At 45.5% G+C, this 16,088-nt stretch overlaps 1 protein-coding gene across 1 annotated transcript in view; it reads right to left on the bottom strand.

The window, feature by feature from the left end:
• The window catches only part of LOC144785111 (uromodulin-like), a 382,476-nt gene that overhangs the window by 321,679 nt on the left and 44,709 nt on the right, over window positions 1-16,088 (bottom strand). The gene's annotated exons all lie outside the window — the stretch shown is intronic.

The following is a 16,088-nucleotide window of genomic DNA, read 5'->3' as shown; positions in this document are numbered from 1 at the left end:
AGTCTACACCGCGTGAGTTTCAGCACACTCACAGGCATGATGTCAAGACAAAGGGATATAACTCCGCGATCTGGGCCTTTAAGTAATCACTAGTTCTTCTTTAGTTCACCAGTTGTTTGCCATTCGATCAGGGTTTATCGCCATCTGATATGTTCCATAGCGGAGGCACTGGGGGCTCGCTTGTCAACTCGGGAAAGAAACAAAGCCCAATTGTGAGGCCGGACCGGACCGGCAACTTCCGGGCTCTGGCTCCGTTGTTGATTCACTACGGCCTGGGTCCAGTGCCAACTCAAGTCCCTGGGCATCCAACCCAAACAGGCCGCAAACTTCCCGGCTCTCCAGCTTCGGTTTCCGGTGGTCGATCGGGATGCGACTCTCAGTGCCCGTTTCTACTTCAATTCCGCTACAATAGTCCACCTTCAGGCATCAGGATAAGTGACAGGATGTAGTCGGGGACAACGGGGGTCTCGGGCGCCCTAAGCTCACGCGCCATCTTGGACGCGCGCGAAGCTCCTTGACACACCATTCATTCTTAATGCAATTTCATAAGAAGAAAACCAGGCATAAATATCCTCACTCCTATTATAATTCTGTACCAGGTCCGTGGGAATATATACTTTACCCCCCTGCACTGGCTGTGCGCTGCCATCATTTGAATTGGAATCCACCTGCTTGGCCTTGATATCCTGTTCTCTCATGCTCAACTCATGAGCCAAAATCAATTTCTTTTCCTCCAGGGCACAGGCATTGTTACTCTCCTCCACTGCCCTTTCTCTCTCCCCTGCCGCTCTTCTTCTCTCCTTCACAGATTTTTCTTTTTCCATTTCCATTTTTAACTTCAGGACCTCCAAGTCATGGTCCCTTGCGCTCTGAGTTTCTTGTAACTCTTCTTGGGTGAAGCCCCTACTGAAATGGTGGCTGCTAGGTCTTGAGCCTGTTCTGCTCACAGGCAGATCTGTGGGTTAGAAACCATTCCCTGTACTTGCATCATTTCCCTCTGGTGCCTCCAAATGGGCCTTCAAGATTCTCTGCAGCTCCTCCTTCCTGAATCCACTCTTTATGGGGCACTCAAACTTGTTGCAGAATTGTCTAAGATCTTTTGCTCTGTAGGAATACAAATCCTCAGTGACAAATTCCAATTCCAATTCTGCCTCCACACTAGGGGCCAGATGTATCAAGATACCCTTTTGCGATTCTCAAATAGCGATTCTTTTCGAATCGCTATTTGAGAATTGCAAAAAGGTATGTATCTAGAAATTCGCAATTTTTTAGCGATTTCTTAAAATTCCTTAATTGCGATTAGCAAATTGCTAATCGCAATTAAGGAATAATTTCCCATTCATTTCTAAGGGCCAGGAGGCCCATAGAAAGGAATGGGAAGTTATTCTCAATTTGCGATTCGCAATTTGCTAATCGCAAATTGAGAATAATTTCAAGGGTGCAAGGTTGTCTTGAGGACACCCTGCTGCACCCCTGAAATTTATATGTGTGCGCATATGGCGCACATACATGCCCTAAGGGCATTTATGAGCGTCAAATGGCACCTTTACAAATGGCAAAAAGTGTATTTGTAAAAGAATTTGCAAATTACCACCAACTACAAGTTGGTGGTAATTTGTGCTTTCTTAGCCTAAATTCGCAAAACTTAAATGCTTCATACATAGCATTTAAGGAATCTCAATTTGCAATTCCTTAAATGCTTACGCAATATTAAGGAATCGCAAAATTTGCGATTCCTTAATATTGAGAGGCTTTTTGGTTGATACATTCCATTTTCCTATTCTTTTCGCAAGCGCTGCTTTTTAGCGTTTCGCAGTGTTTGCGACAAAAAAATGGTTTGATACACCTGCCCCTAGGTGCCTTTCCATTCACAGACATGATGCTCTGAAGAGTTACTCAAAAATAGAACCAACCAAAAACCAGTAGTATGCAGTGGCATAGTGGTCTGCACTCACTAGTGATGTACACCAATCACTGTGGGTCTAGTACAAATACAAGTTCAAATCCCATCACTGACCAACAATGTTAGAACTGGGGGTCTCTAGTTGGCAGAGGTAGGTCCCACTGTCCAAATAGGGACCCTTGCTTCTAGTCAAGGTAAGGAGGACACCCTCTGAGATAACCCCTGCTCACCCCCTTGGTAGCTTGGCACGAGCAGTCAGGCTTATCAAAGGCAATGTGTAAAGTATTTGTACCAACACTCACAGTAACTCAGTGAAAACACCACAAACTGACTCCACAACAGTTTAGAAAAATAACGGTATTTAATCTAAACTACACAAGACCAAAACGGTAAAAATCTGACATACACAGTTCAAGAATATGGTTTCAAATGTGTTCTTAAGGTTTGCGTGAATATAATCCACAGTTACGTTAAAATAGTTCACAGTTGGGTCACATTTAGCCAACAGTACCTTTAGATCTGACAAACGTTCCAAGTGAAAGCTGTAGCGGTGAAAAGCAAGCAATGCGTCACACCTGAGCCCCTGGGGAGGCGATGCAACAACCCTGCTGGACGCAGCGGGCGGGTTGCGAGGACTCCGGTCTGTATGGGGAGGGAGGCGATACCTTGCGTGGATTCCGGTGCACAGGTTTCGGTGGAAGCGGCTCGCAAAAGGTAAGATGCGATGATCTCCGGGGCTGCGACGATCTCCGGTGCGATGACGATGCGTGGCTCAGCGGCGATCTTCTCCTCTCGCGGCCCCTCGATGCGATGGCTCTGCGATGACTCTCGCAGCGACGTGATGCGGTCCGCAAGCAAGCGGTGCGACGATCTCACCCAGTGACGACAGGCTCTGCGACGATGCTTGCAGAGATGATACTTTTCACGCACCGAACAGGTGCGTCCCGCAAGCAAAGGATGTGACGGCTCTGGCAGCGGCAACAGGCGCTGCGATGATCTCGACCTTCGTAGCAGCGGGAATTTCCTCGCACTGACGGGGGTGCGCTCCGCAAGCGAGCGATGCGATAAACGTTGCAGAAAGTCTCTAAAATCTTGGTTCCCAGCTTCCCACCGCAGGTACAACTTCCAGAGGCACCACTACTGGACCAAGCACTTTAGGAAGGACAGAACTCTCTCAGTAGAGTTCAGGGAAGCTAGGGGTGAAGTACTTTTGTTCCTGGGACTTCTTAACAGGGAGCCAGCTCTTCTCAGGCCCTTGGAGATTCCTTCAAGCAAGGGGACACAGCACAAAGCAAAGTCCTTCCCCTCTCCTTGGCAGCAAAGCAACTGCAGGTCAGTCCAGCATCACACAGCAGGGCAGTCCTTCTTCTTCAGTCTCCCAGCTTTCTCCTTGGCAGAGGTTCATTCTTGATTCCTGGATGATCTAATTTTCTGTAGTCAGGGGTCCTATACTTATACCCCTAAAAGTCTTTGTTCCCTTTGTGCAGTAGGGCTCTGAGCCAGTTCTGGGTATTCCTTGAGCACTTTGTTTTCCTGGCTTCTCCTTTCCTTTCAGAGTGAGGGGCAGAGTGGTCTGCTGCCCAGCAGGAGGTGGAGCCAGCATTGTGGAAGCCAGGCACAGCCCTATTCAGGCCCAGGTGCTATCCCCTCCCACCACTCAAGATGCAGATGCATTCATTCAGCCTAGGGCTGACTCAGCCAGCCTCCTGGGGAATCCCCAGCTCCTGTCACTCTTACTTACCGGAAGGGATCTCTCGGCGCTGTGAAGGAAAGGTGAGGGGGACACAACCAACTAAAACAGCCATGTTTTCAACAATTTTTTAAACCTGGGTAGTTCATTACAAGCCCTAATATTTGCTGTTAATTTGTTCCAATGTCTCGGGGCCAGATGACAAAAGGCTCTACCGCCCAGTCTTGCCCTATGTATCTTCTGTGAACACAGAAGGTTGGCATTACTGGATCTTAGTTGTCGGGCCGGTAGATATCGCCTAAAGGTATTGCTCAGTTAAACAGGTCCTTTCCCCTGTAATGATTTAAAGACGACAACAAGCATCTTAAAAATGGCTTGTTTCTTCTCCGGGAGCCAGTGAAGCTGCTTCAGTACTCTCAAACCAGACAGTCAATTCACAAACAGGCCAAGGCACACAGAAAGGTCAGACAAGAGAACATCAACTTTCTAAAAGTGCTGTTCTCAAACACAGCCTTTAAAAACCACCTATCCTAAAAGATGTGTTATTAAATTCTTAGTTCAGGGATACCAGAATTTTATGTCCTACCTTTCTCCTATGGGAAGATATTCCCCATGAAAGCCTATGGGCAAGGTAGCCTTACAATAGTGAAAAACGAAAATGGCTGCCATTCACTACCAGAGCATGTCACCTGCACTAGTGCATGCTCTACCTTTCACATACACTGCACCCTGCCCAGGTGGGTACCTCGGGCCTTCCTTAGGGGTGACCAATGTGCACTGAAAGGGAAGGGTTAGGCCTGGTCAGTGAGGACACTGACCAGGAGGACAGGGCAGTGCACAGACTGCACACAGGCACTGCGGTGGCAGGCCTGAGACACCATTTTAGGGCTACTCATGTGGGTGGCACAAGCAGTGCTGCAGGCCCACTAGTAGCATTTGGATCACCAGCCCTGTGTGGAAAAGTAAATTTTGCCATGTTATATGTGCCTACGTGTTCCCCACTCTATGTTATATGTGCATGATCGATATGCATATGTATTCCCTCATGATCGATTAAAGACGCAATCATAGTTGTGTCCAACTCTAGTATGCCAGTTTCCAGTTCTCGTGAAAGCAACGAGTATTAGGCCTATGTTGCCATGTTTCACAGTGTGCACGTTAATTCACCGCATTGTCCCCGTTTCTAGGCCTCAAAAGGGCCCGGACACCAGATTCAAGCTCCAGTCTCCTGAACCCTCTCCGAGGAGCGATGCAGCCCCCACCTGCATCCCTGACCCTTCACTTACTTCCTGTCGCACAGTGCCCGGCCCGGCCTGGCTCTGCCTGCCTGTCTGCCAAGAGTATGTTATGCTTCTAGTTATCAGTTCAACCCTCCTTCTCTGCATTCCTAAGCTACTGAATCGCATCAATAGTTTCAGCCAGTGTCTAGCCTTTCTGTCTCCATGTAAGAGAAATACTGTATTAATATTCATAGAATATTCCTCGCACACGCAATACATGTAGAATAATGCATGCACCAGTCTTAGTGTCAAGTAGCCTTTGCCCTGATAACTTTTGGATTCTATCAACATGTACTCCAAACACAAGATACCAGATATGCCATAGGTACATGTCATCCTGACACCGCAGACTTTAGTCTCCTCTTCTAGTGCAGAAGTCATAGCCCCCAGTTCTCCCTGGTAACACGTCATTGCCCGTTTGCGCGCACCACTAGGTTAAAGGTCCCAGCTACTCAGGTAGCCCCCTCCATGTTTCCGCCCATTCATGACATCTCTATGACGTTTCACATCACATGTCTATGTATACGCCCTGTACACGCCTTCTTGTTACACCCATTTTGTCTTATCTTTCGCGACTGCTACGAGTTACGCCTACTGCTACGCCTACTATATGCAATGTAATGTAATGTATTATACTATATATATGCTGCACTGTCGATGAGGCAGGGCAGCTGCCATCCATTCTATTTCCGTGCAGGCTATCCCGTTCCTGTCCCTTCCCTTATGCCTGATTAAAGCCTGTTAGACTCCGATACCTCGAATCCTGTCTCTTATTTATTGAGCTATCTGTTTTATTCAATGTATTCAAAAATAGTACCGGTAATTAATTATTTATTTACCACATAATGGCGCCCGAATAGGGACTTGCCCTTTCCCCACGCGCCGGCGACACCACGCAGGCCCCCTGACCCTCTGCAGCCGTGACGGAACCATACCGTGCACGTGCAGATATTTCTGCTTCAAGTATCCCTCAGGCCCACGGAGGAGACGGAGGTTGCGGTCCAGCATCCAGACGAGGCGGTGAGGAACGCGGCGAGTCCCGACCAGAGCCCAAGCCGAGAGTACAAGGTCCGAGGTATCCGGAGGCCCACCTGTAACTGAAGTCCGAAGTTCGTAGTCCGACGTCGTAGCAGTCCAGTCCAGTCCGAGGCCTTCCGTTCTTGCTGCCCGGTGAGTACCGTTGCTGGGGTAGTATCTAGACAGGGTCAATTAATTTGTCTCTGGTCCAGTGGGTTTGGGTACACAGATCCAGTCCGAAGTGTTCACCTAGGTGGATACGGGTCCTGACGTGTCTCTTTATGGGACCGGTATGTTTCGTACTGTTTTAGCAGTGCATCTAGTAATTCTAGTAAGTTTCGTTCTCGAGAAATTCATGTGTTCTGTTCCCAGTATATCAGGTAATATTCTGTCCGAACTGTTATTCTAATGTTATTTAATGTATTTTAATGTCGTGGTATGAGTGATTTGTTTTTCTATTCATTACTGTGTTTATCGTGTATTGTATTGTGTTTTGATTCAAGTCTAGAATGCCTCTGTTTTCCAAGTTACGTCAGATAGGAACCCGGAAAGGGTTACTCAAAGAATCAGTTCCTGTCCCGCCTAGGGACAGTCCAGGACATTTTATGTATCATAAGCATGGCTTAGGTGCCATATTATATCTAGATTTATGGGTGGACTATACCAAGGAATTGGAAGAGAAATATAGATGGCCTGTATCAGGTACATGGGATGCCGAGTGCATCATGCGAGTAGAAGAAGCATTATGGAAAAAGAAAGCCAGACAGTCCCAGAAAGATGCCATCGAGTTATGGCGCAAAGAATCTCATAGAAGAACCGAAAAAGAAATCAGAAAAACAGAGTTAAGTAGGGAATCCTCAGAGAGAGCCCAAGAAAGGGAACTTCTAGAAGAAGATGAACGAGTTAGAGCAGAACAGTCAGACAGACAGAGGAATGCCCTTATTAAGGGTATGTATCCTCTTCTTGCCGAGGGCTTGCCAAAAGCAACCCCGGAAGCATCCAGTAATTTTCCGCCACCATTGGTACCGATTAAGCTACGTCACAAACCGACCGCAGCTGATATTTTTCTCTCGTCCTATTTGGACGATACAGTCCCAGAATATACAAATCCTATTCTGCCTGCTCCCGTTAATAATGTAATTCCTGCTCCTCCAGCCACTGGTCCCGTGGGTCCCGTTAATGTTACAACACCTGTTACAACACCCCCGGCCCAGTCTACAGTAAATGCACCCGCTTTACCAGTCACTTTACCAGCACATATAGTATATACCGACGACTCTAGTTTAGGAGCCGCGGGGGGAGATTCTCCTCGTACCCCGCCTCAACCCAGACGTCTGACGCTACATGAACTAGCGTTACAGCGTACGCCAAAAGTGAATACATACGTCGATATCAAGCGAGCACTTACCGAATGTCGTTATGATCCTGTTCCAGGCGATGGTAACATGGTCATATATTCATTACGTTTAAGACGGGTGACCGACTATTTGGACACCCTGCCCGATATGAGAGAACATCTAGACAGAATATATTGTTTTATCCGTACCGGAGTTAATCCAGAAAGTGTTCACGAAGCCATGGTTCAGAGAAAAGTCGAGACTCAGCTCATGCTTTTAAAGTTTTTGATTAACTGTTTAATACGAGAGCAGGATTGTCCAGAAAAAGATCAAGAAGAAATGAAAGTCCTGACCAGGTGGAGTAACAATATAGCCGAGGGAAGACACAAGACACAAAATTGTATAGAGAGTATGTACAAGAAAATTCGTAGGGAAATTATAAAGATACACGAGAAACGAGAAGCAAAACAAGCAACCGAGAAAGAAGACGACTCTTCTACTGAAGAGGTAGACAGCGAGAATCCGGACAGAATAGCGTATGTAGGTAGAACTAGACTTTCCAACCGACATCCACGTCCAGATTACGAGAAAAGTTTTTCTCCTCCAGTGCCAGAGCAATGTTCTCTTGAGCAAGTATTCCAAGCTACCGATCATATTCTGAAATCACGAATAGGTTATAGCGAGCTTAGTACAATGCATGAACAAGAACTAGCCCGATCAGCAGTCCGATGGATTAGTGATTCTACCACGTTTCCAGATGAAATCGTGGCACAAATGTTCCTGAAACTGCCCCCAGCCGAGCAACGACTGGTGGGTATGTATATGATCCAGCACCTCATTACACTGTATGAGGATCAACATTCTGATCCAGGTCCTCTACATGATGTATTGAACGAGTTACTCCAGTACAGATGGAAAGGTCTAGGTACCGACTTAATTAGCGTCATTTTAGAACAGCGCCACAAATACCGAACGTTTCTGAATCCGCATTTTGTTCCCGTTCCACCCCCAGTAAGGAAATCCTTCTACATAGACAGACAGAATCCGTTACGAGAAGTACATCCAGTCAAGAAAGAGGGTGGTGGTCTAGAACGAGTATTTGTTTACACCCCTATCACAAAGATGGAACTCTTAGAGATGAAAAAGTTAATTCCCTGTCACGATAAAGATCCAGCAGGGTTCCACCGTGAATTAAAGGACATGCTCCGTATGGGAGAATACACGTATCCTGATATCATTAAAATGTTAAAAGTCCTGTTGCCTGCGGGCATATATGAAAAACTAAAAGAAAAAGAATGGGAGGTGGGAGAGAAAAAGATAGATTGGACAGCTCTAGAAGCTGAAGATAATTCACGAGTACCAGGTACCGGTCTTGGGGATAAAGCTAAAGAATTGCCCGAGTTATTAATACAAGTCTTGCCAAGATTACTAGCCACGAAAAAGGAAGACTGGGATGCCATCTCAGCCTGTAAACAGAAACAAGATGAAGATACTAGTGATTTCTATTCTAGATTTGAAAAATGTTTTATTATTAATAGTGGTCTGAAAACAAGTAGTGAATCGTACCCTCATCTTTTTGTTACCAAACTAGTCGAGAATTCAAGCCCACAAGTTAAAAATCGAGTACTGAAAGTCGAAAGCACCTGGCAAGCTAATACTCCGTCACAGATGCTTCAGATGCTCCAGTATCACCAGAACAGAATCAGGGAAGAGCAGGAACATGAAAGAAGACGTATGAAAGACACGAAAATGAAAGTATTAGTTGCACAATCTGTTCCACAAGACAGTCAGAAGAGGGGTCCGAATCAAGCCAGTCATCCTGCAGCTCCCGTTAAAGGGACATGCAATTACTGTAAACAGCCAGGTCATTTTATAAACGAATGTGCAGTTCTGAAACACAACATAGCTACTGGTAAGACTAAAGAGAGACCGCGTCCGCCTAGACAAGAACAAGTTTTACAGACTTCCCAGCCACCGCAGAACGCACAACAGACAGTTACAGTACCGCAGCCTATAGCTGCAACACAGCATGTTACACAGCAGATGTACCAGTATGCACAGTCAGAGTATCCAGATTATCAGCCATATTCATGAAACAGCCTAGAGAGGGAGGTTGGCTTGCCTCTCATCGAGATTCCTGTAGATCAAGAGGGTCCCTATGTACATAGTCAAGTATTAGGGAAAGACAGAAAGTTTCTGATTGATACAGGGGCAAGTAGGACTACCATCAGTCATGACGAGGTTCCAGGGGCTCCACTCTCAGGCTCAAGAAATGTTTCCCTTGGATTTTCAGGAAAGCCTATTGTTAACGAGATATCGAAACCAGTTACTCTAGAAGTTGGTCCATTGTCCCGAACTACTGATTTGTTACTAACAAAGTCTTGTCCAGAAAATTTGTTAGGCATTAAGACGTTAAAAGAATTAGGGGCAGTCATATGCTGCTCCCTAGAAGGGGTCCGCCTGTCCCTCCGAGATTTTAAAGGTCATTATGTATTACGTGATTTTGATCCAAGATTATTGAATGTACCACAGCATTTATGGGCGCAAGGTCCAACTGATGTAGGTTGTATGCATATCACACCCTATCGTGTCACTCTGAAGCAAGGTGTTGTATTACCACGAATCAGACAGTACAAATTGCCACCTGAGGCTGTAGCGGCCTTATCCAAAATTATTGACGAGCTTATTGTTCAAGGAGTGGTTGTAGAAACTGACTCCAATGTATGTAATTCTCCTATCATTCCAGTCCTGAAACGTACTGACCCAAATGCACCTCCAGTTTATCGATTAGTGATTGACCTTCGAGAACTTAATAAATGTATCATACCCCAGTACCCAGTAGTCCCAGATATTTCTTCCCTATTGACAGCCATTGATTCTGAAGCCACATTCTTTTCAGTTATCGATCTCAAGAACGCATTTTTCAGTGTCCCCATTCATCCAGACAGCCAGTTCCTTTTCAGATTCTGTTTAAATGGAAGAAGCTATAAATTCACACGAGCACCTCAAGGTTTCACAGAAAGTCCTAGCATTTACAGTCAAGCACTTAAGAGACAATTAGACAACATTCACATGCCAACTGACACTGCCCTACTCCAGTATGTCGATGATCTACTGATCACAGCCCGTTCTGAACGTGACTGCGAGCGTGCGTCACTTACAGTTCTGTATTTCCTGGCCGAGATGGGGCACAAGGTGTCCCCTTCCAAATTGCAATTCTGTGTCCAGCAAGTGGTCTACTTAGGACACTTACTGTCCAAGAGGGGTAGGCAGTTGACACCTGACCGTATCCAGTTAATAGCACATCTTCCACAGCCCAAGACTCAGAAGGAGGTACGAGCTTTTATCGGCCTCACTTCTTACTGTAGACAATGGATTCCTCAGTATGCATTTCTAGCCAAGCCACTGATACAGTTAACGACACAGGAGGCAGCCGTATCGACTGTCCTCCCTTGGACCCAGGAACATACACTTGTTTTCAATGAGTTAAAGAAAGCTTTATGCCAAGCTCCTGTTCTAGCAACACCAAACTACAGTAAGCCTTTTACACTTTTTGTTACAGAACGTGATGGTACTGCATTATCTGTTCTCACACAAGATCAAGCAGGACAATACAAGCCCTGTGCTTATTTTTCTAGCACATTAGATCCAGTGGCCCAGGCTCTGCCTGCGTGCCTCAAGTCAGTTGCAGCCACAGCTCTAGCTATCAGACAAAGTGATTCCATAGTGTTAGGACACTCCCTGACTGTACAAGTTCCACACTCCGTGGAAGTTCTTTTAAACCGAACTCAGACTCAGCACTTGACAATTGCACGTTTAACAGGTTATGAACTGACACTGTTTCAGCCACACATAGAAATCAGACGCTGCAACGTTTTAAATCCGGCTACACTGTTACCGTCAGTTACTTCAAATCCTGCCACACATGACTGTGTGGAAGTCGTTAACACCATGACAAAGCCAAGACAAGATCTGACAGATATTGCATTACCTGATCCCGACCTGACACTTTATGTGGATGGTTCATGTATGAGAACAAGTACAGGAGAACTAGTAGCCGCGTATGCAGTGACTACGGACACCGAAGTTATAGAAACACATCGTATCGACACCCTGTCTGCTCAAGCAGCAGAGCTAGTCGCTCTGACCCAAGCCTGCATACGAGCTAAGAACCTGAAAGTAAACATATACACAGATTCACGTTATGCATTCGGAGTCGTACACGACTTTGGAGTGCTCTGGCAAGAAAGAGGTTTCATGACTTCTCATGGAACCAAAATTCAGCATGGTTTCCTCATTCAAGCCCTGTTAGATGCAATACATTTACCGACAGCTATTGCTATCATGAAGTGCAAGGCACATACGAAAGTCACTGATATCATTTCCCAAGGTAACGATCTAGCAGATCGAACAGCCAAGCTCACAGCTCAGACTTCAGACATTCCAGTTAACACGGCACTGACACTCATTCCAGATCAGACTACTTGTATGACAGTTAAGGACCCTACACAGGATGTCATAGACATACAGTTACATGCTACTCCCGATGAAATCAAGAAATGGTCTGAACAAGGAGGGGTCCAGACAGATCAAGGATGGTTGACGAAGGGAAAAGCCACATGGTTTCTCCCCGACTCAATGGTCCAAGTCATTATTAATACCGCACATAGTCCAGCACATTTAGGAGAAAAGGCCATGTTAGACAGTATCCAGAACCTTTGGTTCAACAAGTATTTACGAGCAGCAGCCAAAAAGAAAGTGCGTACCTGCATGATCTCTTGTCAGTTCAATCCAGGTAAAAGTGTCCCGGTGGAACAAGGTGGATTCCATCCCCCTGACCACCCTTTTGAAGTCCTCCAGATGGATTATATTCAGATGGAGAGATGTCGAGGTTTCAAGTATGTCCTCGTAGTTGTATGTGCTTTGTCCAGGTGGACAGAAGCATATCCTGTTCCAGATTACACTGCCGCGACCACTGCCAGGCAGTTGGTTCGTGAGTTTTTCCCCCGCTATGGTTTACCTAGGGTCGTGTATTCAGACAACGGCCAGCCATTCTCATCCGAGCTCATGAAACAAGTTTCCCTTCTGTTAGGGTACCAGTGGAAGTTCCATTGTGTACGGCACCCCGAAGCAGCCGGTCTCGTAGAGAGACATAATCAGACATTGAAAATCCGCATTGCAAAAGTATGCGCAGAAAAAGGTGTAGATTGGTTGGTGGCCCTGCCAGTTGCCCTTTTTTATATGAGAATGGTTGCACACTCTAGATCAGGTCTGTCCCCGTACGAGGTCGTATACGGCCGTCCTCCTAATATGTGGGGTACACCTTTGCCCCGAAAGATTACAGACGTTTCCAGTAATATGTTGACAGATTACCTAGCTTCCTTGATGTCTGCCCTACACTCTTGTCGTTCACAGGTTGCCGCTGCATTTCCAGACAACACTGAGGTGAAACTACATGAAGTCGTTCCAGGGGATTTCGTCCTGGTGCGCAATTTTGATCGTTCAAGTCCGCTGGAGCCCCGTTGGAAGGAGCCCCAGCTGGTGTTATTAACAACAAGGACCGCCGTCAAGCTCGAGGGACGCAAGGGCTGGGTGCATACCAGCCACATCAAGAAATTCCATGGATTACGGCCAAAGACATTTATCAAAGACTGCCCCGTTCTTAAGGACTGTCCAGACACAGACTCTAAACTTCCCCTGTTAGAGAAAACTCCGCAGCAGGAGTATAAAGCAAAACTCCGGTCTAGTAAAATAAGTCAGCCAGTTTAATTGTCTAAGTCCCTCTCGGGTGAAACGGTTAGACAGGTTCCTGACATGTATGAGACAGACCCACACAGTGAGAGAGTTAGTCAAAACTCTAAAAGATGTATTATCGTTCTATTCTTTTTATTGTTCTTGAGTCTTATGGTTACATGCATAAGTTATGCTTTTCATTTATGTTTTCCTATTTCACATGTACATATGTTTTCTAATGTTACAGTAGAGCACACATTTAGTGACCTGCCTCCTCACGAGTTATCCTATCGTCTTGCTATGCGTAATAACACATTTATCAGAATGTTACACTATTCACACCAGACCAGCAATGCCACTAATTGTTGGGTGTGTGGTCGACTTCCCCCTTTCCAGACACCGAAGGGAGTTCTGCCACTCTTTCCTTATCCGTTTTCACACAATGGTTCGTGTGGAGCATGGTCCACGTTAACGTCATCCTCCACTGATATGTCCCTTCTGAATCGAACATGTTTCCCAGACAAGCAAGGTCTTTCCCATAGAACAGGGTTAGATCTAGAAAATGAAGTATATGATTTAGGTAATTATTCCTCGAATTTCATGGTTTTGAATGTTCAGTCCGATACTACTCCAGATTTGCCTGCTATTTCAGTACTACCAGTCAAAGGTGAATTACGTGTCAGAAAGAATGGTTCCGCACATGTAGGACATAGTGATTGTACTACTGTGGTCGAGTATAGTGACAGTGGGAAATCTATTTTCAAAGCCTCACGTCATTCTTATTTTGTTTGTGGTCAGACCGCATATGTTCGTCTGCCCCTCGATTGGGATGGAACATGTTACATTGCCTTCCTACTGCCACCAGTTTTTCTAGCCCCATCCGATTATCACAGAAACACACATCTAGTACACGTTAGACATAGAAGGGAGACTGAGTCCCCAATTGTCGATCAAACTGAAACTACTCTAGAACAATATCAAGACTTCAATAAAGGTTTCTTTTTCTTTATAGGCCCTGTCCAGAATAGTAAGTTAATACGTAGGTTAACCAGAACCCTTGAAGCAGTAGTGAATGAGACTACTTCCGCTCTAGGTAACTTAACCGAAGAGCAATCTGCCATTAGATTTGTCGTGCTCCAAAATCGTCTCGTTCTTGACGTCATACTGGCCGATAGAGGAGGAGCTTGTAGAGTCATCGGATCTAGTTGCTGCATTTTCATTCCTAATAACGCGCCGTCTGTTTATTCAGCTATAACCAGACTTCATAAAATTGCCCATCAGTTACACCAAGATCCAGGCACCTGGACATGGTCCGGTTGGCTCTGGAGTATCATATCTGCCTGGGGATGGAAAGTATTGTCATTCCTAGGTATAGCAGTAATGATCATATTCAGTTGCTGCCTCTGTTTACAATGTGGCCCTGCGATTTGCGGCATGTGCGCTACATCCTGTATTCCTAGTCCTAAATCCCGTTCCAAAACAATTCGAGACGAGCAAATGATGCTATATGAACAGATAGATGGTATCATGAATATTGATGTTTCCTGATGGAAACGTATGGCACAAGGAGGGAATGTGGAAAAGTAAATTTTGCCATGTTATATGTGCCTACGTGTTCCCCACTCTATGTTATATGTGCATGATCGATATGCATATGTATTCCCTCATGATCGATTAAAGATGCAATCATAGTTGTGTCCAACTCTAGTATGCCAGTTTCCAGTTCTCGTGAAAGCAACGAGTATTAGGCCTATGTTGCCATGTTTCACAGTGTGCACGTTAATTCACCGCATTGTCCCCGTTTCTTGGCCTCTAAAGGGCCCGGACACCAGATTCAAGCTCCAGTCTCCTGAACCCTCTCCGAGGAGCGATGCAGCCCCCACCTGCATCCCTGACCCTTCACTTACTTCCTGCCGCACAGTGCCCGGCCCGGCCTGGCTCTGCCTGCCTGTCTGCCAAGAGTATGTTATGCTTCTAGTTATCAGTTCAACCCTCCTTCTCTGCATTCCTAAGCTACTGAATCGCATCAATAGTTTCAGCCAGGGTCTAGCCTTTCTGTCTCCATGTAAGAGAAATACTGTATTAATATTCATAGAATATTCCTCGCACACGCAATACATGTAGAATAATGCATGCACCAGTCTTAGTGTCAAGTAGCCTTTGCCCTGATAACTTTTGGATTCTATCAACATGTACTCCAAACACAAGATACCAGATATGCCATAGGTACATGTCGTCCTGACACCGCAGACGTCATTGCCCGTTTGCGCGCACCACTAGGTTAAAGGTCCCAGCTACTCAGGTAGCCCCCTCCATGTTTCCGCCCATTCATGACATCTCTATGACGTTTCACATCACATGTCTATGTATACGCCCTGTACACGCCTTCTTGTTACACCCATTTTGTCTTATCTTTCGCGACTGCTACGAGTTACGCCTACTGCTACGCCTACTATATGCAATGTAATGTAATGTATTATACTATATATATGCTGCACTGTCGATGAGGCAGGGCAGCTGCCATCCATTCTATTTCCGTGCAGGCTATCCCGTTCCTGTCCCTTCCCTTATGCCTGATTAAAGCCTGTTAGACTCCGATACCTCGAATCCTGTCTCTTATTTATTGAGCTATCTGTTTTATTCAATGTATTCAAAAATAGTACCGGTAATTAATTATTTATTTACCACACCTGGCACACTTTACTAGGGACTTCTTAGTGAGACAAATATGCCAATCATGGATAACCAATTACAATCACAATTTACACAGGGAGCACTTGCACTTTGACACTGATCAGCAGTGGCAAAGTGCCCAAAGCATCTAAACCAGTAAAAACGAAATCCAGCACAGCGTCAAAAAAATACAGGAGGTAGAGGCAAAAAGACTGGGGAAACCACGCCAAAGATGCCAGGTCTAAAACTATTCTTTCTCTATTTTGTAATGGAAGAATTGTGTATAGGAAACCCATGATTCTGGGAGTGAAACAGATTTTTGGAAGATATTCCTTTATCATGAGGGATGTCCATTGATTTGGTACTTAGATTAACTTCTGATTTTGCTTACTGTGTATAACTTTGCACTTGAGCTTTTATGCCATTTATTCTGTATTGCTTGATTTTGTAAATTC

This window comes from Lissotriton helveticus, chromosome 10 (assembly GCF_964261635.1).
Source record: "Lissotriton helveticus chromosome 10, aLisHel1.1, whole genome shotgun sequence".
In the NCBI taxonomy this organism is placed as follows: domain Eukaryota; kingdom Metazoa; phylum Chordata; class Amphibia; order Caudata; family Salamandridae; genus Lissotriton; species Lissotriton helveticus.
The sequence above is the reverse complement of the archived record's forward strand: the minus strand, read 5'-3'. Positions and strand labels throughout refer to the sequence as shown.